The 26,841-nt window shown below is 41.6% G+C and overlaps 1 protein-coding gene across 1 annotated transcript in view; it reads right to left on the reverse strand.

Annotated features, from left to right (window-relative positions):
- The window catches only part of BANK1 (B cell scaffold protein with ankyrin repeats 1), a 2,434,538-nt gene that overhangs the window by 2,362,012 nt on the left and 45,685 nt on the right, over positions 1-26,841 (reverse strand). The gene's annotated exons all lie outside the window — the stretch shown is intronic.

Here is a 26,841-nt window from a genome sequence, read left to right on the forward strand (position 1 = left end):
ATAGGATGAATGAATTTAGGAATTTATTGTGGGTAATTCGTACCACTCCCAATGCTGATACACATTTTCCACCTTTTGAGCTGTTTAAGGGTAAATCTCCTTGAACTAAAATGAATAGACCCTGGAGGATGCACAAGGGTGTGTCTTTGGAATTAATTTGTGATGTAGGTGTGAAGCACCAGTGTTCTGAAAGAAGGCATGATGGAGTAACTGATGAGAAATCGAATGTTGGGGTGGGAGATTTCGTTAGAGTTAAATTGGCTAAAATCATGGAAGGATCACATTTATCTACCCCCAAGCGGGTGATTCAAGTAATGAAGAATGTGGTGAGATTGGAGGTTGGTAAGTGTTGGGACAAGGAAATATTGCCTGTGCAGAGAGTGGTGGTGGCTAGGAGAGTGCATGAAGAGAATGTTCATGAAGATCTTAATGAGATGACTCAAAAAATATAGGAAGACTTTATTGCTAATTAAATTCTGAGACTATACAAAGTCTTGAAATGTATACATGTTTATTTTTGATTGGTCATAAGTCCTTATGGAAAATGTGTTATCTAGTTTCTAATCTATATGTATATAGTATATGCTGAAATGAATTACTACAGGTTATTGTTTTGTTAGTTGTGATATTATTCAAGGGGTAAATGAACTGTTTGTTATCTAAGGGCGGAAGTTGCGTATGGTATTTGCTCGGTTCTTGTTTGAACACTCCGATCTTTGCATTCTCTCTGCTCATTGGAATGTTACTAAGGAAAAAGAGAGGAGAGAGTGAGGAGTGGAGACTTAACTGGAGGTTGGAGTCCTTATGTATGGAATAAGCGTCCTTTAGTGGTGTACCCCTTTTGGTATTTGTCTATTTGCATTTATGTTCCAAATAAGAACAGAGCAGATACCACATACACACTTCCCAAACACAAAATACGATAAACAACTAATCAAAGAACAGCAAAATTAAACTTAAATAAATGAACACTATGAATTACATTACATGCTCAATTTCAATAATTCAAGTAATGCGATAAAACACGTCATGGTGATCTTTAAGTTTTAGTTTTAGCATAGACTACAGAAATGCATTTCAAATTCCAAATGGGTCCATCTTGTTGTTTTATGGCACCCTGAAACAACTTTATCACTCTGAGGGGTTTGCAGAATCTGGAAATATTGTGACCTTTAACAGGTGATCCAACAACCACTAAATCATCCACAGTTACATTCACATCAGTCACACCTTTACGTATGTCATAATTTGCTTTTCTTTGCACCTGTTTGACCCTTTCTCTCATTAAGCATTCATTAGAAATCTTCTGGTTACAATCCAATGATTCAACATTATTCTTATGACCATTTTTTCTTATCCAAAAAGAACACACCTTAGTACAAGTTTGTCTTATATTAAACAACTCAAAAGGAGTCTGACCAGTTGTTGCATGAGGATCAAACCTATAAGCTTCTATTCTTTTCCACAATTCTTCTTTCCAATCTTTCCCACATGACTTTGAGATCTGCAAACTTTCTTTTATTGTTCTATTACATTTTTACACCATACTATTGGCTTTTGGGATGATAAGGTGAGCATTGTATATGACCATTGCATCTTTCTTTTAGAAAACACCCCATAGTGTGTGATGTGAAATGAACCCCATTTTCCATGGGAATGGTTATTGGGTATCTCTCCCAGCTTACCAGTCTTTCCAAAAACTTGATCACAGATGTGATGATTTCTTTTACAACACCCACTTCTGGCCACCTAGAGAACACATCTATTGGCACAAACAAATATGTGGGAGTAGCACACATAAAGATTTGTCCAACAGTGTCCAAGGCTACCTCCTCCCATGGTCCTAAAGGAAGATCTCTACACACCATCGGAGTAGTCCTCGCCTTCATTATTATGACCTTCAGAGCACACTCAGTACAATCTCTAATCACCCTCTTTACTAGAACATCCATCCCTGACCATCAATAGTCACATCTCAACCTCTCTTTGGCTTTATTAATTCCAAGATGTCCAACATGAGCTAGCTCGAGCAACCGTTGCAAGCCTATCATAACCAAATCTTCATTTACAGACATTTCACTGTGTAGCTTACCAAATATTTGTTCTGCCTCATTGGAAGATTGCTAAACTCCTCCTTTGAGGTATTTATTTCTAACACCTTTAAGAACACTGTCTTTATTCAATTCACCCAACCATTCACGTTCAAAAATACATCCTTCTCTGACCTTACAGACTTTAAACTACTCTCTCATCCACCAATCTTCAACCACACTAGCTCCATGATATTCCTTCAGCAATCTCGAGACAGTCATCTGCTTTGTTTGTAGATCTGGAACTGCACAAAGAAAAAACAGAACCACATTCTCTTCAGGTCAAATAAAAGAGGAGTCCAAAAGTGTATGTGCAATAAACAGGCCTTTAAATTTTGGTTTTATCTTGTCACTTTGCTGTCCAATGAGTGAGGTCAAATATTAAGCTCTCACTTCAAGGGAGCTTGGTATTTACTTTTGTTTCTCTGACTGCAAAGTGAGATGATTTATGTGACAATCTTGCTGGGTACTGGGGATGTGAAAGGGAAGGTTGTAAGATGTTACTTTTTTCTAGCACGCAACAAAATGTAAATGGCAGTAAATTAACTGTATAAATATTTCACAATATATCAGAATTAGGATAGCACGGGGGGGCGTGGCTTGCGCGCCGCAGCAGCATGGCGTGTCGCGCTTGAGCTCCCAGGCGAGTGTGGCCCGTCGGAGACCTTCAGCCGCTTCCTGACTGCCCTTCTTCACCGGAAAGACATGCCTTGGGGCCAGAGTATGCCAGGAGTTGTTTGAGCTCATTTTCGGCAAATTCTGCCGACGGCTGCATGTTTTCCTCGTCCAGCTGATGTGACGCACGGTCTCTTCACGAGCGGCCGCCATCTTCCCGCTTGTGACGGAGCCGGCGCTTTCTCCTCAGAGGTGCCGTTTTTGAGATACATTCTTGCCGGTGCTTGCTACTGGTAACATTTTTCTTCCTTTTTTCTGCTCCTTGTGCTGCTTGGCTAGATATTATGTTGCCTACGCTATTATTTCTTCAGTGCAGTCCTTTGGTGCTGGTGCTGCTTTTTTCTCATGCTGTATTTGCTGTGCCCTCTTGCTATATATGAGCCTCTACTATACAATTGGGTGCCTGCTCTTCGTATAAGTCCACCGTTGTCATTTATTTGACGCTCCTTACGCTCAGTGTGCTGCATTTCACTTTTTTTTTTGGTGTGAATTACGCAGTTTGGTTCCTCTTCTTTTCCTCAAGTGGCTGTGTATTTTTCTTGGGGTCTGTCTCTCCATGGCTGCCAATATGGGCCGTTCCTCAACTAATAAAGACTCAAAAGATGTTGGTACCTCGCTTAAACGACTTAAGCAATTGTCTCCTACGCCTGAGTCTACTCAGTCAGACACCAACTCTACTCTTGACACAATCTTAACACGCCTTAATGAGATGCATGATATTGCACAATCTACCAAGACTAATACAGATTTATTGCAGGTGGAGGTGTCCGCTATTAGGAACGACTTCAAAGCCCTTTCTCTTCGTGTCTCGGCCACGGAGTCACGTATCAGTTCTACAGAGGATAATGTACAGAAGCAATCCAGGTCTCTCAGCCACTTGGAGCGTTCAATGGCGGCTTTGCGTAAAGATCTCACTGAGCAGGAGGACCGCAATCGTAGATCTAATCTACGCATTTTTGGTCTGCCGGAAGATGCAGAGAAATCATCTTCCTCTATGATTGATTTTTTATATCATTGGTTGCCCGATACTTTACAAATCTCATTCCAGAGGGAATTTGAGATAGAACGAGCACATCGTGTTCCAACTTTTCGTTCTAAGTCTGCCACCCAGCCAAGAGCAATAATTTTTAAGCCATTGCGTCATCAACATACTGAACAAATTCTTTCTCATATGCGTAAGACTAAAACTGTCGTTTGGGAAGGACATCGTATTTCAATCTCTCAGGACTTTGCCAGGGATACAGTCATCCGGAGGAAGGGCTTCCTTAATCTTCGGAAACGTCTTTCTGAGATGAACATTCCCTTTTCCTTTGCTGGTCCTTCCAAATTCCGCATTACTTACAAGGGACGTTCCAGAATTTTCGATGAGCCGGCTGATTTAGCGACCTTCTTGGACAACCAGATGGAGATACAGATGAAGATTCAGAGAGCGACTTCGCAGGATCCTGGTGCCTCGGGCACTTGACATGTCTTCTTTTGTCTCCTTTATGGTGGCTTTCTATATTCCTGTGTTTCCTCTTCTCTCTCTTGCTGACAGTATATTACATTATTGATTTCTAACTCCGTTACTGGAGTTTGTATGTTCTGTTTCGGACTCTCTATTTTCTTCATAGTCATGTTGTTTACTCCGTTATATTTCTCTCAGTTTTCATCTTTGTACTCTTTACTACTCTGTATCTCTTGTTTGATTCTCAGTCGATTACTATTTAAGTCTCATTATCTTGTCTTCACCTCTTGTGGTTATATATTTTCTGTCATTTTTCATCTCAGGTCAGTGTCTTTGTTCGTTGTTGGTCTAGTCATCATAGTTGCTTCTCTCTAGTGTGTATATCGTTTGCACTTTCTTTTTGCCTTCTATTCTCCTATTCTCTTCCTTTCTTTTCTCCCTTTTCTGTTTCCTACGGTTGGTGCTTTTTCAACTTTAATCACATGTTGTATGTTTTATGCAATTAAGGATTGTTCCTTGATTGCCTGTTGTTTTAGACTTCCCATAGTTCTCCTCATGGTTTTTTGTATTCCTTTTTTACTGTTCCATATTGTATTTTCACTATCGAATTCCTTAGTATTAATATTATTCGGTATCTATTGTTTGCTTTTTCGCCACTCACTATTTATGTCTCATTATCTTGTGTTCACCTTTAGTGGTGATCTATTTTATGCCTTTATTCATCTCAGGTCAGTTTTCGTTGTTTGATGCTTCTCTATTAATAATAGTTGCCTCTCTCTGATATGTATCATCTCTTCTCTTTCTTTTTCGCTTTCTATTCTTCTATTCTCTTCCTTGCTGTTTTAATTTGCAATTCCATATCGTAAGTTTTATACATTTAAGGACTGTTTCATTAATTGTACGTTTCTTTTTAAGATACACATGATTATCTTCATGGAATTGAGTATTCTTTTTATTTTTTTTTATTTTACCACATTGTATTTTTTCAGTTTCATACTGACTAAGTATTAGTACATACTATATGATTGACATTTGATGTTCGGAATTAACTCTGTTTGCTTTTGCAGATCTACTTGTTGCCTTGTTCCTATTTATACTATTATGATGTTATTTGTTTATATTTGGAGTGTTCCCTTTTCCTACTTTATTGTCATCAACTAGGCAATCTATTGGGGCTATTGCTATTATTTATTATCCCTCCTTGTACGGGCTCCTAGCTCGCCTTTCCACGTTCTCCCTAGTATGAATTGGGTCTTTTTCAGGCCTCCCCTGCTATTTCTTCTCTCTTTTCTCTTTTCTTCTTCTCTGTCTTTCTTTCTTCTTTCGGATTTCCCACATGGATTCTCCCTCTTCGTTCTTGCTGTTTGCTATTTGGTTGAGTGTCTCTGTGCCGTTGGTTATTTCTCTGTCATCTATGGTGTCTTTTCTCTTTTGTTCTATATACTTCCATGCCGGGTTTGAATGTGCTATCCCTTAATGTTAAGGGTTTAAATCACCCGGTGAAGAGATCGAAAGACTTAGATTATTGTAAATCTCTCTCTTCGGACTTGATCCTTTTTCAAGAGACCAAGGTCTCTACCAGAGAGGCGTTATTTTTGAAGAAAGAATGGGTTTCTGATGTATGTTGTTCTGATGCCTCTGGCAAACGTAATGGGGTCATTACATTAATTTCCAAGACTTCAGGTTTATCTATAATTTCTTCTGATCACGATGCTGAAGGTCGCTGGCTGTTAACTAAATTGTCTGATGGACATAACGATCTTTATGTGATGAATATCTATGCCCCTAACGTTGACGATCCGTCCTTTTGGAAATCGATTACCAAAAAATTAAATGATACCCCACATGCTGGGAATCTGATTGTTGGCGGTGATTTTAATTTACCGATGGATCCCATTTTGGATAGGAACTCAGCTTTTCAGTTTTGTCCTCCAAAATCCCATAAACAAATGCTTAACATGTGTTCCCTCACTCAGCTTCAAGATATATGGCGTCTTCACAATCCCACTGGTAGTGACTTTTCTTTCTTTTCTTCACCTCACTCTTCCTTTTCTCGTATCGACTATCTACTTGTTCACTCTTCTCTTGTTTCGTCTTCCTCTTCTCCGCTTATTCATCCTATTTTGATTTCTGATCACGCGGCGGTTACTTTTACCTTGTTGTCCTTTGCGCCTAAATCCCGTGCTCGCTCGTGGAGATTAAATACAGAAGTTTTGCATGATTCTGCTCAGGTTCATGAATTCTCTAAGGCAATAGAAACTTTTTTCCATGAGAATGAAGGCTCAGTCTCTTCCCCAATTGTCCTCTGGGGTTCGTTTAAATGCACTTTCCGTGGTCAGGTTATTAAATGTATGTCCAACCGGAATTCTGATATTAAAAAAGAGCTTACAGATATATCAAATGAAATTAAAACTTTGGAATCTACCTTTAGACAATCTAGGGATGCATCCTGTCTACAATTAATCAAACAATTAAAATACAAATATAATACTATAGTGACCAAAAGAGCCCATATTGGAGTACAAGCGCAGAAATCCAAATGACTTCTGTTGAAGAATCGAGCTGGGAAGATTCTTGCAGCTACATTAAAATTTCAAGATTTCTCATTTAAGTCCTCTCAAATTTCTTCTATTACGGACCACTCGGGCTCTAAAAAATTTCAGACTGGGGAAATTCTTGAAGTTTTTCGTGATTTTTATAACAACTTATACACTCCCTCTAATCAAACCCCTTTTGAGCAGTGTCAAGACTTTTTAAAAGCTGTTCCGGTGCAGACGGTATCTGAGGATGATCGTAACTTTTTAAATGCCCCGATTTCCCCTGAGGAAATTATTACCGCCATTAAAGCTACTCGTTCTGGCAAAGCCCCCGGTCCTGATGGCTACCCTATTCTTTTTTATAAAACTTTTCTCCCTGCGCTTGTTCCCAAATTGCAATCTGTCTTTGATTCTTTTGTTAAAGATGGGTCTGTCTCTGGTACTGCAGCTGAAGCTACTATTGTAGTGATTCCAAAAGAAGGAAAGGATCATTCAGATCCCAAAAATTTTCGCCCTATTTCTCTTCTCAACATGGAAGCTAAGATTTTTGCTAAGATCCTTGCCAAACGATTGGAAGCCTTTATTCCCCATCTTGTTCATCCCTCTCAAACCGGTTTTGTGAAGGGTCGTCTTGCTCGCGATAATATACACACTTTTTGTCATATTCTTGGTTCGGCTAAACGATCTCAACTCCCTGCCGCAGCCCTGGCCCTTGACGCTGAAAAGGCCTTTGACAAGGTTTCTTGGCCGTTTCTTCGTGCTGTCTTGTGTGCGCATAACCTTGGTGATTCCTTCATTAATATGGTGATGTCCTTATATTCTCAACCTAGAGCTAACATCCGAGTTAATGGTGCTACGTTGTCCTTTTTTAATCTTCGTCAGGGCACTAGACAAGGTTGTCCTTTATCTCCGCTTTTGTTTTTACTATCTATTGATCCTCTTCTCAGATTGATTGAGTTAAACCCAGACATTAAAGGTTTTTCTTTTGGGCCTCACTGTCTAAAAACTGCTGCCTACGCGGACGATGTTCTTATTTTCTCAGACGATATCGCCTTGGAAATTCCTGCTATTTCACATACCATCTCCCTCTTCTCTAAGGTTTCAGGCTATACCTTAAACAAAGATAAGACGGAAATGTTCCCTTTGAATGCATATTGTTTCCCTTCACATATGGGCTCTGCGGGTTTTAAATGGCAGTCTACACATTTAAAATACTTAGGTATTTATTTCTGTTCTTCCTTATACGCCACTACTGCCTATAACGAATCCCAGACTCTTCTTAAAGTGCGTCGTCTTTTGGATACCTGGTCCCCGAAACACATTTCCTGGTGGGGTCGCCTCCAGACTCTTAAAATGATGATAACACCCATTATTAATTTTGTTTCGTCCATGCTTCCGGTTAGGTTATCAGATTCCTTTTTTCGTGAACTTGATGTCCTGACCTCTAAGTTTTTGTGGAATGACAAACGGGCTCGAATTGCTTACAAATTTTTGAGCCGACCTTGTGATATGGGAGGTTGTAATTTTCCTGATTGGGGAAAATACCAAACTGCCTTTTTGGCTTCTCAAGGTGCTCTGTGGTTCTCTCCTCCACCTCTTCCTGTTCCCTATTGGCTGTTAATAGAACGGGAATTAGCGTCTCCTTTGCCGACTGCCTCTTTCTGCACCACGTCTACTTTGCATCTCCTGTTTTCTCGTTCTATAATTCTTGATACAATTGCTGCGGTCCGGAGTGTCAACAAGAAAGTGGCACTCCCACTACATAAAACTAGGTGGTCGTCTATTTGGCGGAACTCTAAAATTAAACTTGATCTTACTCCCACTCTCATGTCATATTGGGCTGCTAAAGGGATTGCCCTTGTTCACCATCTTTATGATGCTACTAATGAACCATTACCCTTTTCCACTTTGGCGCAAAAGCATTCTTTAACTAACTTAGATTTTTATACGTTTCTTAAAATTAAAGTGGCACTCGCTAAGGTACATCTTCATCCTACCTCTTCTACCATTTCTCTTTTTCATATCTGGATTAAATCTGGTCACGTAGCCTCCAAAATCTATCATTTTTTATCATCTGTTTCATTGCCCGCTCAGACGGTTGCTCAACAAAAATGGCTACATCATTTTGATCATGGAGTTACGGATCATATTTCTTCAGATACCTGGCAACAGATTGGTAAACTTTCTCTTCGGAACAAAATTGCCCCATCATTAATGCAATCTAAATTTTTCTCTATCAACCTCCTTCATTGGACGCCTGTTCGTCTACATTCGCTCAATCTCAAAGATGATAACTTATGCTGGAGCTGTGGATTGTCGAGGGGTGATTTTCAGCATATGTTTTTTGAGTGTTCCCTTCTTCAACCTTTTTGGAACCTCATTCATAAACATCTTTCTCTCATCTTTGGTATTGAGTTTCAACTCTCTTTTCCATTAATATTATTGGGTCCATTGGCTGCCCCTGTTCCTCTCCCCTTGGATCCGATGGAATTACAGTTGTTGGATCTCCTTTTGACTGTTGCGGTGAAAGTCATACTTATGGAATGGAAATCCTTTTCTTCTGTTTCATATCATACTTGGTGGGCTTGGGTCTCCTTTTTGCGTAGTGCTCACACCTCGGTTGATCGAGCTCACTTTTCTCCTTCTATCTCTAGTAAGGTCTGGGAAGCTTTGGATAATTATATGGATTTGTCATCAAAAGGGTTGGTTGCTCAGTTTCCTTTTGATGTGTCTGTTTAAGTGGCGTCTTGTGTTCTGCGTGTTTGGTTGGTTCGTTGGGAATCCTTCTTTTTCTTTTTCTTCTTCTTCTTTCTCTTTACTGTCTTCTGTCCCCTTCCATTTTTTCTCTTGTTCTCTCTTTCTTTCTTCTTTCTTCAGCTCTTTCTCCTTCCTTGCCCCCGACTATTACAACTGATAGTGATACATTTGATTATTGCTCTGATATTAGCCTTTACCTAATTTGTTCATATAACAGGCTACTTTATCTAGGAATGCATTTACTATACTCATGCTTCAAGATTCGCCTCTGATTGATTGTTTTCTCTGGGATCAACTGTGTCACTTTTATTCTATTATGTACTTCTTATTCTTTGTCATTTCTTGATAAAATAAAATGATTTGAAATCAAAAAAAGAATTAGGATAGCACAAACGAAGCACATTTCTTGTAATTCTGAAGTGAAACAAATATATCAATACAATCAATGCAAAGCAATACTCTAGGTGATGCCAATGTCCATACATTATTGTTTGTGTGCTGTATAGTTTTATCAGTAAAGCGTGTATGTCTGCACATGTAATGGTCATTTCAATTGAAAATGTTTTGTCGGTAACCGCAGTGCGCTAACACATAATGCATTCGCCATGCCACTATATGAAAATCTACTCCACTCTACACCACTCCACTCTATGACACACTCCACTCTACAACACTTTACTCCACTCTGTGCCTTCCTACCCCTGAATTATACAACACCAGGCCACTCTACTCTATGTCACTCCTCTCTACACTACTTTAATCCACTCTATGTCACCACTCCACTATGTGCTACTCCTCTCTACAACACTTTACTCCACTCCTCTCTATGCCACTTTACACCACTCTAAGCCACTCTACATTACTCCATCCTACTCCAATGCATACCAATCCATTCCACCCTACTTTACTCAACCTCACTCCACTCTATGCCACTCCACTCCACACCATTCCACTCTACCACACTCCACTATATGACATCTACTCCAGAACACTCTACTTTACAACACTCAACTCCACTCTAAGCCACTGCTCGCCACTCTATTCTAATCTACTCCATGGCACTCTACTCCATGACAATCTATGACACTCCACTCCACTCTACTCTATTTAACTCCGCTCCACTCTATGACATTCCATTCTATCACACGACACTGTACTCCACTCTGAGACACTTCACTCTGGGACACTCCCCTCTGCGACACTCCACTCTGTGACATGACTCTCCAGTTGGCAACACTCTTCTCCCCTTTACGATACTCCACTCTATGACAATAGTCTCCCCTCTATGCCACTCCACCCGATGATATCTACTCCACTCTAAGCAACTTTACTACACTCTATGCCAATCCACTAGATGCCACTGCACTCCCCTCTATGTCAGCCACTCCCCTCTATACCACTCCCCTTTACAAAACTCTACTCCATTCCACACTATGCACCTCTACTCAACTGTATTCACCTCTACTCCACTCTACACCACTCAACACCACTCTATACCACTCTATACCATCCTACACCATGCTACAATACTCTATTCCACCCAACTCCACTCCACTCCACCCTACTCCACTCTATGCTACTCCTCTCTATGCCAAGTCACTCACTCTACAACACTCTACTCCATTCTGCACCACCCCACTCTACCCCACTCAAAAACCCACTTCACTCTATGACACGCTAATCCACTCTACGCAAACTCCATGCCACTCTACTCCACTTCTCCTTTCTCTGTTCAAGCAGCGAAACTATGAAATTCATTACCCAGGCACATAGGATCTACTGACAATAATTTCTACTTCAGAAGAAGACACACAAGCCGGCTCTTCCCCACATGACAACTAAATGCACAACACAACTGCATACCACTACAGTATAGTCAGACATGACCAACTATGCTTCTCACGTATAGAATGTTGTTGTTACACATGTGTCATTGTACATTGAACTATGCTTCTTGTTACAAGCAGATACATTAATACAAGGAGAAAAATGGATCTTACACCACAAGAGACATGTGCACATCAGACATTGTCATAATTGCTGCTTCTAATTCCATATAAGTGCATACATAGAAGTGTTTATGCCTGGTACGAAAACTCTAAGAAATGTCATGACAAAATTTGAAGACTTCACCACAAGATAACTGTGCATTTTAAATATTACTAACTCTGTGCACATACCTGAATGTGGTTCTCTCCAGCCAATTCAACTTTACCAAGCATCATGTGCATATGTGAATGTATAAGTTAACTTCAGTTTTTTTAATAAAAAATCCTCCCATCCCTCCTCTCTCTGACCCATCACAAACCTTTCTGACTACTATTATCTAGAGGTGGGCAGAACTTGTTGATTTGACTCCTCGGAGTTACAAAACAAATCTCTGTGAGATTCAACCGACTTCTGTCAACAGGCAGAAATAGGCATGTCACACTGTGATTTTAGAGCCGGGGACACGTACTGCGCAGAATAATCAGTACGATTGGCACTAGGGGCAGCTACTCGACTTGATTTTGCTGTCTATCGATTTGAGTTTCCACTCGAGCCACAGCCTTCTGACTGCCAACGATCACAACCACCTGCGACCACCCACGTTGAACGATCTTGCCGGATGTCCTCCTAGCGACCTCCGCCAAATTCACTTGCAAAATAGAATATTGTGCCCACCCTTACAACGAACCCCCAAACTTTCTTCTCAAAGTTCCATTTCTTTTTTACCCATGATACCCAACTAAAAGACAAGCACTACTTATAAACACAACTTACTACTTCAACTTTCATATCTATCCCCATCATTGTATTCCTACTCTAAACTCTACTAAACACAAAAAATCAAGAGGGCGCTAGAGGGCGTGGTGCGTGATGACTGCTCCCTGAGGCTGCTCCACCAGTCGGGGGAAGTTATATGCTAATAATCATGGTTATGGGTGATTAATCTTTATAAAAGACATTGCCCCTTGCATCGGAATGCCTGCGCTGCATCAGGGGGACTTTCGCTTTGTCAACTAAGCTTCTGGCAGCAAGGAAACTGATTGTGAAAGGCAGCGGCGGGGACCCAGACCAGTCATATTAAGATAGCGACTGCGAGCGATGAAAGACGGTGGAACCAGTAAGATATTGTGAGCTGTATCCTGGTAGACCTGTCACAGAATCGCGCTGCTTCTAAACTGAAGGGTTATCTTTTCCCACTGAAGATTGGGACAATTTCACTTCGTTGAGAAGCCCAATATGTGACGATAATGACATGGCTGGGGAGTTGCACAAATGGCGGACCCAGGTGGGAAATGAACTAACGGCGCGCAGTGGAAGCAAGCTATGCGGGCGGCTGTACTTGGTGGCAGTACAACATCCCTCCTAAACAGGCGAGTGCACGAATCCTTGAGCAGTGCCCTGTGACATGCCTTGCCGCCGCACCATTTCTTGTTGCCTGTGTTGCTGAAGTGCCGATCGTCACCTCTGATGCTGCATCAGGGCTCCTTCTCTCTTCGCGGCCGTGCCTCATGCAGTCTAAGATGTGGACATACTCGCCGCTTGTAATACCATTGCACCCTAGCGGGATTGTGCAGATGGCCGCTGTTGTGCCTGAGCCGTTGAACATTGTGCGTGACCCTCCATGGTGAATGCCGCAGCTTGCACTGACCTGTGGCCGAACGTGTGGTACATACTGATCGGTGCTAACCGGGGGGCGGTCAGTGAATGCTATTGCAGAAGGCATAGTTGGCACCATCCCCCTGTTGCATGTATCATGCTGTTGGGTGGCTTTGATTCTTCAAACCTGCGCGATCCTGCCACAACATTACTGCCCACCAGAAGGAGGTTGTTGAGGTAGTGATCAAGTGGTTACTCCTGGGATCCATATGCATCGCTGCTCCTATTACTGTGCTATCACCTCGCATCCAGACTGCTGGTCGCCATTTTAACTACCTGACTGCGCAGTGTACTCTCTTGCAAATTGACAAAGTTACCTACTGAGTCCCACCACACTGCTAAAATGGGTAAACCGGATAGACAACAATTGAAGCTGTCCTTCGAAATAAAGCGCCATACTAAAGGGTTAGCGGCACACCCAGATACTAAGTTGGATGTGGAACAAACTACCAGCACAGTCATGAAAACTGCACTCCAGGCTATACAGCAAAGGCTCCAAGCTATAAATGGGAAATTGGACTCCCTCACCCAACGAATGGATCATATATCCAACAAATTAGATTAGCAGGGGGAACGTCTTGATGCAGCAGAAGACCGCATAACCGCTGTGGAGGATGAAGCACACAGCACGTCACGTAAATGTACAGATATGGAGAAAAGTCTGGAGGTCCTCAAACATAATGCTGAGGATTTGGAGGCGAGGTCATGCCACAACAATGTCCGCATCGCAGGAATTCCCAAAAGGACAAATACGGGATGAATGGAAACCTATGTGGAAGACATGCTATGTGAGGTGTTTGGAGCCAACAAATTCTCCACAATGTTGATTTTTGAATGGGCGCACCATTCACTGGCAGCCAAACCTCCTCCTGGTGCCCCATCGAGACCAATAATTGCTCGGGTGCTTAATTATAGAGACCGCGACACCATTTTGAGACTGGCTAGGGAGAAACAACAAATAAATTACGAAGACAATAACCTGGCTTTTTATCCGGATTTTAGTAAAGGCGGTACAGACAGGGTGCAGAGTGTTCAACCCCGCCAAACAGAAACTATGGGTGCTGGGCATTGAATACGTAATGCTGTATCCTGCAAAGCTACGGGTGACAGGCGACGGGCGAGTAGGCATTCTCTAATCACCGAAGGCTGCACAGGACTTTGTAAAGAAGACAGCCACCAAGTGGAAGGCATAAGGCCCCAAAGAGACAGACCAGGACTGTGACCAAATGAGCACAGTTGTGGACCAATCGTTCAACACTTGACCACCAGTTGTCCTGGCGCGCATACTGTCGACATAAGGAATAAGTGCGCTTGGACTCTGGTGTTGTTCTAACCTTGGACATTTTGTCGACGATCCGGACCGAGGAAGACTTGACTTTTACGCATGTTTCTAGACTGCCATGATGTGGGAACTGTTGACATGGAGTACAGGCAACCTTCATATCTGTGAAACTCTGTTTTTGGGCATTGTGTTGGTATCCTCATCCTCTCCACACTGAGCGCTACCATTGGAACATGGAAGGTTTCCCACTCGCAATGTATCAGCAGTAGCACTTGATAGTGATACCATGGACACAATCCGGGGACAGGTATGGTCAGACCCTCAGAGGCGGTAAGAACTTGAATGCCCATACACATGGAAATCTGAACTGTGTGAGTCGACCAATAGACTTTCAGGAAGGTGTAGTGATATAACCTGTCACAGACATGCAGATTTATAGCCCATGCCCTGGGGCAGGGCGCTCATCTTAAACTACAGTCCACAATCGTAGATATGTGAACTATATAGATAATAGCAAATTGATAGTACACAACATTCAGGATGAGAAGCCTGTTCCGATCGTCTATCTCTATGATACTCAGGCACTCCCACATAATTACCCTGGTATATATGACTCTATAGTAGGAGGGGCAAGTGGGGTATTAGATGCATGCTACTAATTATCTCAGGGTAAGTCACATTGATGCTGTTATATTCTTATACGTTAGTTGATATGCTGGGCTTGTCTCATATGGTATTATATCCACCCAATTGAATGGCGCACTCCTTGACCACATCCACCACCGTGGATGCTGTTGCGAGTACTCGGCGGTTCCCCCAAGAGGGAGCTCCCCAAATGCAGTTCTAGTTATGTTGAAACTGTTGAAATGGGTTTGTCTTTGGAGTGTTTGGGATACCAAAGTGGAAGGGGGGTTCGGGGGATGGAACTGTTCTTTGTTACACAAGCTACCTCCACAGCATTACATTGCTACTTATCGGGCCGTTAGCAGTCATACACACAATTTTATGATCTTAACGGATATAACAGGTATGCGGACCACGCATACTCAGCAAGAACATGCCATAATTATGGCTCACATTAATGATGACAGATAGACTGCAATCGCCACAACTCAATCTGCTAACGTGGAATGTTAGAGGGTTGAATAACCAAAAAAGATACGTCAGATATTTGCCTATCTGGATAGGCTACACATACATATCACACTATTGCAAGAGTCTCATCTGTCTCCATCCGCTAAATATACTGTAGGAAGCCGATGGGGGGAGACAGTATTAACTTCGTCATAGTTCTCTTATTCTAGAGGAGTGGTAATCTTAGTGAAAAAGGGGACTCGTTTTCACATAGAGCACACAATAGCATATGATTTAGGCCGGTTTATTATAGTCACAGGACACCTCAGAGGCCACTGTATAGGCTTAATTAATACATATGGACCAAACTTGGATGATCAAGGGTTCTATAATTCAATTTGGCACAAGCTGGAGGCTTTTCCTTAAGTCACCTGGTTATGGGGCGGAGATTTTAACTCATCCTTAAACAAGCAGCTAGCTAGATCAGGCACCTCTAGAGAACCACAGAGACAAGCAGTGGCTGTGTTACAAAATATTATGGAAGAATGTAAACTGGTAGACATATGGGGGACACGCTACCCCCACTTCGGGAAGCTACATATAACTCCACGATCCATAATAGTTGGTCTCGTATTGATTACTGGCTGGGAACGGAGGAGGTACTATGCTGGACTCGACATATTAGGCATTTACCCAAGACCCTTTCTGACCACAAACCAGTATTATTAACTGTGGAACTACCTCACTATACTCCGCCGCCGCACATATGGCGATTTAATGCCAAAGCCCTAATGGATTCCTCCTACACTAACACCATAGAACAAGCGATCATTGGTTATTTTGCCTTTAATAAGACCCCTGTAGATGATCCCAGTTTACTATATATTTATTTATTTATTTAAGCATTTAAAGCTACTATCCGCGGTGTCTCTATTAGCACAAATGCAGGCATTCTAAAGGACATCCGAACTCAGCTTACTCAACGAGAGGTAAGGCTGGGTGCCCTAGAGTGGGTATATGAGCAAACACATGACACGTCCTTACTTGCTGATATTAGGGTGGTTATGACAGAATACCAAGAGTTCGCAGATGAGGAAATGAAATATATTTCAAAACATACATTGCACGTACATATGGTGAAGGGGGTAGGCCGGGCTGAACATTGGTGCATAAAATCTGTGCAGGACATATGACACACACAGTGTTTTCAATAAAGGATGATAGTGGCACAACTCACAATGATGTGAAGGGCATCCTAAAAGCTTTTATGAACACATACGGCGATATGTATGCATCGCGTGTCACGGCTTCACATACTGAGATTATGGCGTATCTGGAGGATGTAGCAATAACCTGGTTATCTGATGCGGAGAGGCAGTATTTATCACAACTGTTAACAGTAGAAGAAGTCACTGAGATAGTCAAATCCCTTCCCAGTGGTAAGGTGCCGGGACCGGACGGCTGTACCAGTGAATTTTATAAAGCGCTTATCGATCTACTCACTCCTCACCTAATAGAAATGTATGGGGACTCCCATAGTAATCAGATTCTCCCCCCAATGCTGAGGGAAGCCATGCTCATTGCCCTACTAAAACCGAATAAGGATCCGGAGAAATGTGAATCCTACCGGCCACTGTCTTTAATAACTACTGATACAAAAATGTTAGCTAAGCTGCTTGCGAAGCGGCTACAACCCTTAATGAATAATCTTGTATTGCCTGATCAATCCGGCTTAATCCCAGGTCGCTCCACCACACATAACACCCGCACACTATTTGCACTGTCGCACTATCTGGCCCCAGAACTTCAAGCAGCTGCAGTCCCTTTGGATGCAGCAAAAACATTCGATTCAATCGAATGGGCAAACCTTCACACCATACTGCACAAGATGGGATTTCCCCCAATCTTTCTGCAATGGATTTGAATATTATATACGAAACCCACAGCGCGGATACGGGTTAACAGATATGTATCTGATGCTATCCGGATTGAACGGGGAACACGGCAGGGCTGCCACTTGTCACCCGTACTATTTGCAATAGCACTTGAACCACTGGCCTTCAAGATACGGCAAGGTCATAAATATGCAGCTCTTCAATTTATACAAAGGACACACAATATTTCACTATACGCAGACGATATGGTGCTATATGTTAAAAACCCGGCTACTAATCTGTCTCCTATTTTGGGAGAGTATATTAAATTTGGTCATCATTCTGGACTCCAAATTAATTGGGCTAAATCCCTTATTATCCCCTTGACAGACACCACACACCCACACCAGGCAGAGTTCACGCTTGAATGGCAAACAGATCCAGTCAAATATCTTGGGGTATGGTTTCAACATGGTAGTCATCCATGTAAACTATGGGACAACCATTAGTAAGATTGAGGAAAAGGTGGAGCGTTGGATACAAATGCCCTTGTCACTGGCTGACCACCTGGCCATTGTTAAGATGGTCGTGTTGTCTAAGCTCATCTACCACTTTAATAACATTCCAATTACCCCACCGAAAGCGGTATTCCAAAAACTAACTACTGTAATAAATTGCCTCATATGGGCGGGCAAACAAGCACGCATTGAGTTAAGGGCTTTGACTCTGCCTTTCTCTAAAGGGGGCTTTAAGATTCCGGACTTCCTCCTATATTATTTATGTGCTCAGGCGCAATACGCACACTTTTGGTACCACCCCATCCCATTTATGCCCCATATTGCCATTGAAGACGGGGATGCACATCCCATTCCTTTGAATGCTTTACTGCCATATTGTCGGGCACGCCTACACCCTCGTGCAATTAACACCATTGATACAACTAATACAGCCTGGCATAAGATGGGGAAGCTAGCCAATAAAATGCCACTCTACGCACCGGCGCTACCCCTACACTTTCATTGGAGCTGTCAGTTACCCGAGAAAAAGTAGGCACTGACTTATTACGAAAGGTGGGTATAGTCACAATGGAAGATCTCTATGATAATGGTGTATTTATTGAACCAAAGGACCTATTATACATTAGTAATCAGACATTACTATTTCAGTTCACCTACCATAGACTACAAGCAGCCATTAAGAAGTTCTATGCCACGTATCCCAATGAGCTACTGCAATTAAATACCTTGCAAATGATTATCAACATGCCCAACAATACTCATATGGTGACACGACTATATATATATGCAGCTACAAGGCGATATTAATGATACTACGCATAAAGCACTGATGAGATGGAATGGCACGCTCGACACCCCCCTCACAGAGGAAAAATGGGCTATCTGTTGCACCACCACTAGCATGCTTACACCAAATGGCAATTTACATATACTCCATTATAAATACTTGCACCAGACATACCATACTCCCGCGCACTTACACAAATATGGCCTTCGCCCAAATGCACGATGCCAACGGTGTGGAGTAGACTGCTGACTTTATACATCTGGCCTGGTACTATACTGATATTCATGCCTATTCGATTGAAATTAAAAAGATGCTCAGTGAAATGTTTGGAGTTACTATTGCCTGTTCAATTAGTTTGTGTCTACTGGGCCTTAGTCACTAATGTGAAATCCACCAAATGTATATTCTGTATGATAGTGTTGCTTTTGGCTAAACGTAGACTCTCGCTATGCTGGGGCAGTAAGGATATCCCGAGAACCAAAGAATGGTTTAAAGATATGACTTATTGTAAAGATACTCTCAACACCTATGAGGAAGAGTTACCTGCAGGAGCATGTAAGTTTGTTCTTTGTTTTCTCTAAGCATTGTATGCTTATGCAAATACTTATAAATAAATAATAATAAAAAACACAAAAAATCAAGAGCACAAGCCTAACAGAACTAATGCACAAAAGAATGAAAAAAGAAAGCTGACCTACTAACTATTTACCTCTAATTCTGGGATCTGGAGTAGCGTGGTACTCGCTGCAAAGCACTTCAATGCCTCCTTGGGGTAGTAAGCGCTACATGAATACAATTTACAATTACAATTGTATTTTATGTTAAAAAAACACTGAATGCTTTAATCAAGTAAAAAAAGTGACTTAGATTAAAGAGAAATATTAAAAATGGTGTCACTTTGACTCTCATTCATATGTACAAACTCAAGCCCTTAACAAATGCCACCTATATCTAAACTACACTAACTTGTTATTTTATTACAGGCAAAACCAATAGGTCTGATGTTGGCTGCTTAATTGTCTTTGCTAATGTTTGTAAAAACTTTTTGTAAAACTTTTCAAAGGCACCATTTTTGTATGCAGATGTACTTAGTACAGTAGCAGAATGCCATTGCTCACAGAGAGGTAAGTCAAAGGCTGAAGCGTGTTGTCCCTTCTTTACCCTTTGCTGTATGGTGTGGTGGGTGGGGCAAAAAATATGTACAACACATTAACAGACCAATGGATAAAGAGAGCTGGCAGAGCGCCCCTTTTGCATATTATAGAAGTATTCTTTTAATAAAATCAAAAGGTTTTGCCTCATCCCAGACTTGAAAAAGAATCAAGAACAATTAAGTGTACCAGGTTAGTTTCTTTATACATGAACCTTGCATATGAAGATATGGCTTCTTCTCATGGATGTCCCAATCTCTTTAGCTTAAAACATGTCCAGGTTATCTGTTAGGTGTCATGCTTTGGGAAGATGAGAGTTTGCTTTTAAATACGGAACAAGGAAAGAGAAGAAAAGCTTTTTGGCTCTGGTGATTTTCGCCAACTGCAGACGGTTCTCTCTATTGGCAACTTTAATCTGCGTGCACTAGAGAAATCTGATAAGTATTCAGGATGTTAAAGGAAAAGAGACCATTGATCCTGAATAAGCTATTTAGCTTAATTAAGAAATGAATAAAGTAGGTCGTCTCCAGAATGCAGAATATGCAGTAAAACAGTAAAATGGCAATTCAAGCAAACTATATGCATCAAATCCTTGCTAGCCGAGGAAGAAACCTCTTAAAAAATTATACCTAAAGTTCTGATCCTGTACCATTTAAAAAGCTAACAAATATGGGAGTGGCACAATGCTCAGAGATCGCCTTTCATATTCCAGTGTGGCACATTTACAATATAACAAAAGCAGAAGGCCCTTTTCAGTGTATGAGTAGAAAAAGAGTAGAGAATGTTTCAATGGTTCTGCTAAATTCCCTCATGCATTGAGCCTAAACCCATCGGCACCTTGCTCGATGCGTGACTATACCACAATGACTAAATTACGCTGTAATAATGAACTGACAGAAATAAGAATTGAAGAAAATATGATAATAGCAGGGCATTACCTACCCTTTCATACACTGAATGCATAGTTATGAATACAAATTGTATTTCACATATCTAACTCTTTGGTTGGATAGAATATTTTCTTTGAATTTGGCACCTCAATTTAACAATGCAATCCTACTCCTCTGGCCTTTTAAACTTTTGAAGTTTCTCTGTCTTATGTGCACAACAGGTAATTTCAAAAGTGAAATTCATCAGCTTAAGCCTTTTATCCTTATGTACCGCCTAGTCCAGCTGATTAGCCAGGTGTTAGAGAAACAAAGGTGAATATTGTGTTACATTGGCTGGTCACTACTTTGCTCTTTATTACAGTAAAAATGACCAATGACAGCTGTGCATGGGGAACACTTTAACAGTGTAAATCTACACAGCAGAATAGTCTATGGGGCATATTATCAAGACAGGCGATAAAATTATTGCAGGTTTAGTGGCAGAAAACTGCCGCTAAAACGGCGATAATGGACTTGATAATATGCTCTATGGAATTCCAATTGAAGCCCATGTTAGATGTCCTTCACATTTAACATGGGCTTCAATTAAAATTCAATTGAGCATATTATCAAGCCCATTAGCGCCGTTTTAACTGCAGTTTTCTGCCGCTAAAACAGCGATAATTTTATCGCCTGTCTTGATAATATGCCCCTATGTTCCTTCATGAAGGTGCAGCCCCACCTGCTGTTCTGTGAGAGTATGAAGAGGGGAACCACCAGGTCTTAAGGTTCAGGTCACTGGATCCACATAATCGTTGCCACAGTCTGCAGCCACATCTTGATTCAATGGTGCTATCCTGCCTCATTTGTAAGTGACACGTTTTTCCTGCCATAATGCTATTCTGTTTGGAAGAATGCCAGGGGTCATGTTAGAAATAGTGCCCTGGGGGCGCAGTGGGTGTGTGCAGCAATTTTCTGTGACCCTGGGGCCCTGTAATATTGCAGACGAAAGCATATAGACTTCTGTGTCCTCGTCTGTAATACATATAGCACTAGTGCTATATCCAGGTTGTTTTCCCATGCTAATGAGGGAAAGACGTCAGTGGATATTTACAAGAGAAGTGGTGGAGCATGTCGTTAGCCTCCCTGGCTTAACGACACACGCCTCCACTTCAGAAACGCAGGGCTGCACCATATTTACAAGAATATGGTGCAGCCCTGCATTTCTCCTTGCGCTGGTGCTACACTTAGCAGTGTAGCACCAACGCAGGCACCCTTCCACTATAGTGCAAGGGTGTCTACGTGCAGGGGAAGATTGTTTATTTACAGAAATGCGTATTAACACTTTTGAAATGCAGGTTTGTCACTTCTATGCGTGCTCCTTTATGTGCAGGAAGGGTCACCTTCCTGTACATAAACAATCCAAGGCGTTTTGCTTTTTTGCTTTTTCCATGTGTGCTGCACAAGGCAGCACATATGGAAAAAGCAAAAACGATTTTAACTAAAGCATTTCTCTTCATTTTGCCAAGTTAAGACCAGGCTTTCCTTGTAAATATAGGGCATGCGTCAAAATCAATGGGTGTTGCTGTGGAACACCCACCGCAACACCCACTGCCCACCCCTTTCACGTTAAGCATAGTGTGAACTGGTGCTTTATTTACAAGGCAGTATTAAGCCACGTTAATGCTTAATGCTGCCTTGTAAATAAGGTGAAGCCCCTATCGCGGCGGGAACGTTGCAAAAAGTGACATTCCCATGGCGATAGGGGCTTGTAAATATGCCCCTTTTCCTCTGTCCCCATGACCTATCTTGGTTGCAGAGGCAAGGAGGCAGTCAGGAGGCATACTGACTGTGCACCACAAAATGGTGGCGCACAGTCAGTGCGCCCTCTGAGTGCAACACCTGCTAGTGTTGCGAGGGGGATCACTGGACCACCCAGAAATCCCCATGTAGGCAGGTGAAGTCACTTACTGCATTTACCTGCAGGGGGAACTCTATCCTCTCTTTAAAGTGCAGGCAGATGCCCCCAGCACAAAGAAAAAACAGCTAATTCAAACAGCCGCTCCATGTTTCACTGGTGTGATGCTTTCTGGGGCAGGTGAATTTGTGGCTGCTGTGTGGGCAGTACATTACTTGCAATAGCGCACATTGTCCTTGTTTGCATTCGGCACAACCGTTTAAATGTGCTCCGTGGCACAAACATTGACAGTGTACCCCTTATGTATGCAGACCTAGGTTTACCACCACAATCCGTGCTTCACAAATTGTTAGAAAGTAACATTTTCTTGCACCATCCTGTTTCAGTATCAATGAATCTACTGTCTGGTGTTCCTACACATCCAAATTCAATTAGGATTTGCTCTTAGTTCGAGTGATATTGTAAATCCTACAACACTGATAGGGTTTTCTAGCTGGTTATTTACTGCCAGAAAATTACCCCCTACTTTCCATGGTCTCTTTGTTCTTCAGACTTTGATGTGGACATGAAGAAATGTCCAGGAGGGTTCATAGCTTTGCCATTTAGTAGCAATGTGGTCACTTCAGTCACGTCACCAGTGCCTCTGAAAACAACAGTGTTTTGCCAATATACATGCCAACATGCATTTTGAAAAATGAAAATTAAACATGATAGCAATGTTTGAATTGTCAATATGGTATTGTGTACTGTGGTGTTTAGTATTCTGCTTAGCATATATTAAAAGGAATGTTATAGGATATGTATTGTGGAATGTGATGATCTAGAGGGAGAGAACCTTGGAGTCAGTTGGTGCTGATCTTCTGGGCCCTTTAAACTTACCACATGCTGTCTGTAATACTTAAAACAAATATTTATATCTGAAAACAACATCACTGGCTGGACGTTATATCATCAAAAAGTTTGCGACAAGCATGAGATCTTGCCTGTAAAACTTAGGGGCATATTATCAAGACAGGCGATACAATTATCGCCGCTTTAACAGCAGAAAACTGCAGCTAAAACGACGATAATGGGCTTGATAATATGCTCTATGGAATTCCTATAGAAGCCCAGGTTAGATGTGCAGGACATCTAACCTGGGGTTCTATTGGAATTCTATAACGCATATTAGCAAGACCATTATCGCCGTTTTAGCGGCAGTTTCCTGCCACTAAAACGGCGATAATTTTAACGAGGTTCTTGCTAATATGCCCCACTGTTTTTACATTGTTTTGGGGTCCAGGGTGTAGTGAAATAAGCTAACCTACTACTTTACTGTTGTGTTCAAGCAATTTTCTTTTACACGTTTAGTCTGTTTGGACTGATGGTACGGGTGTCTGTTAGAAAGCACATTATTTGAACTGGTCGAGTGGCATTGTCTCATCGCGAGCAGTGTCAGCGCGTGGTGCACTTTGCTATGATCTCGTTTCGCCACTATGGAGCTTCATTTTCCGGTGATCGCGTGCTGTGCTATGGAATCTTTGATCACGTTTGAAGAGGCCTCCTGCAAAAAGTTTAGCTGCACTTTCACCCTGGTGTGACTTATGTCTGCCTTCACGTCTGAAATCCTGTTTCAGACTGAGCGTGCGCTGCTCAGCATAGACCCAAGCTCTGTTACACTCAGTGCTTTAAATGGGCCGGTACTGTCCGCTACGGAGTACCGGCACTTATTTAAGGAGGGAGAGTACCGGCACTTCTCAAAAGAAATGCTATACTTTTAATTGGAGAGTACCGGCACTTCTCAGAAACAAGCAGGTACTCTGCTACAGAGTACCTGCACTTCTATTTTTCCATTTCAAGCACTGGTCACACTACAAAGGGGACGTGTGGCGTCATCTTAGGTGTGCAGTGGAAGTGAAGGATTGCTTTCATGCATCTGGTCGGTGATATGTGCGCCAGTTAAAGAGCGTATCTTTAGTCGTATGCTCATCATTCGAGTTAAATGTTGGTTTGAATATCCTGCCTTTACAAGTATCAATAGCGATTGGCACGCTTTTCTGGTGGACGGGCCTAGGATACCCATATTCCTATTGTCAACAGCGATTGGCATGTTTCTTATATTGTTGGTCATTATACATTGTTGTGTTCTTTTAACATATTTCTAATAGATTGACCTAATTCAGTCTGGAATGCTCAACTGTTGACTGGGTTTTAGTGTATTGATATATATAGTGTGTAGATGCAATTCAAAGAACATTCTGCAAAAATCGTAATTGTGCAGGAATCTATCACTGGATAAAGCTATTGATATTGATAAGAGCATAGAATGTTCACAATTGGATGCAAAACAATTAGAAGATGAAAATCCACACATATATGTTGTAAATGGCAGTTCCCAGAGCAAAGGGCTACGTACTTTTTATATGCCATACAAATTACGGAAGAGGAGGCAAAAGTGGTATGGACAATCATAACAAAAGTGTGAAAAACATTATTACTAGACACAGTCAGTCAAATTAACGTGTTTTAGATGTGGATCAACAACACGTGTCTAGTTTCAAAAATTGCCCTGCAGTTCCACAGGAGTGCTAGAGGTGCAAATAAATAGGACATTTTGGAAAAGAATGCAGGGGTGGTAGACGTGTTCTTGTTAGATGTGTTCAGGAGGATGTATGACGTTACAACGCATACTTTTACCACGCATACCTTTACAACGCGGTTTTTACATCGCATACCATTACAACGCATAGCGCTTTGGGGTGCTGGATAGTGAATAGTTTAATTTACTATTCCAACTCCAGTCCCCGTGGACACTAGGGAAGGTTATTGGATAGTAAATTAACCTATTCCCTATCCTAGAGCGCCCCCCAGAGCAATGCGTTGTAATAGTTTGCGTTGTAATGACCGCGTTGTAATGGTAGGGCGTTGTAAAAGTTTCGTTGTAAAGGTTGTTTACCGTTCAGGACTATGAGGGGTGGGATAAACCTGAAGCGGTTGAGAAAAAATAGAAGAATTGGTATTGTCAGTGGACTGTGAGGAAATTAACAGTGTACAAAATGAGCTAAAGGTATGGTGATCCTTTAGTGTTGGGGAAAATTAAAAACTGTGCTGTTTCTCTTCTTATTGATCCAGGTACATGAATAACAATTATATACATTGACAAATATAAGGAATTTTGGTCAGTTATGAGTAATTTCCTCCAGACGTGGTGATTACTGCATTTCAAGGCAGTAAGACTGATCTGGTGGGGTGTTTTTTGAGTGATTTATCATTCAAGAACAAATCCATACATGGGAAACTATATATAGAACATAAAGGTATAAATGTGTTGGAATGGTGGCATCAGGCAGAGTTTGGCATGATAATGCATGATAATTGAACCTAGTCAGAAATGTCCTGTGTCTATCATAAATTCTACATCAGATCAGTGGCAATGGAAAAACAAGTTTCAAAGTGTTTTGTAGAACATGCTTGGTCAAATCAAAGAATTTATGCACACTATTAAAGTTAAAGAGGCAGTGACTCCTGTGAAGAACAGGCTCTGTAATGTACCACATAGTATAAGAAGCGAAGTGACACAGATGTTAAAGACAATGCAAAAGGAAGGAATTATTGAAAGAGTGGATGCCATGTTATTGTTGTCACCGATTGTTCTGGGGAAAAAATAAATTAGATGTTTATGTTTGTGTGTGGGCTTAAGATCTCTCAACAATGAGATTTGGGTTGAGAACTACCCTTTACCATGCATTGAAGATCTGATCACGAAATTGGGGCCGTCCAAATGGTTTTTGAAATTGGACCTTCGAGCGGTGTACCGTCAGGTTGCTCTGGACGAACATTCTCATAGCGTAACAGCTTTTATGACACCTGATGGTCCATTCCAATTTTGATACATACCTTTTGGACTGGTCTCAGCACATCGTTATTTCAAAAGAAAATAACTAGAATGCTGCAAGACACTTCCAATGTAGTTGTCTTTTAAGATGACACTCTTCTTTATACCGATACAGAAGAGAGACACAATAACGTGTTGGAAGAAGTTTTAATGACATTGCAAAAAAATGGTGTAAAACATAGGCCTTTATTACAAGTCTGGCGGTCCAAAGACTGCCAGACTTACAAGGGCATGGTGGTGGCAGTCCAGGTCAGAGGCCGCAATATGCCTGGAGGGACTGTTCTTGACCTGCCAAGCCTATTACAAGTTTCCTCCTCCATGTACACTGTGGCAGAGAGGAAAC

This window comes from Lissotriton helveticus, chromosome 2_1, assembly GCF_964261635.1.
Source record: "Lissotriton helveticus chromosome 2_1, aLisHel1.1, whole genome shotgun sequence".
NCBI lineage: Eukaryota > Metazoa > Chordata > Amphibia > Caudata > Salamandridae > Lissotriton > Lissotriton helveticus.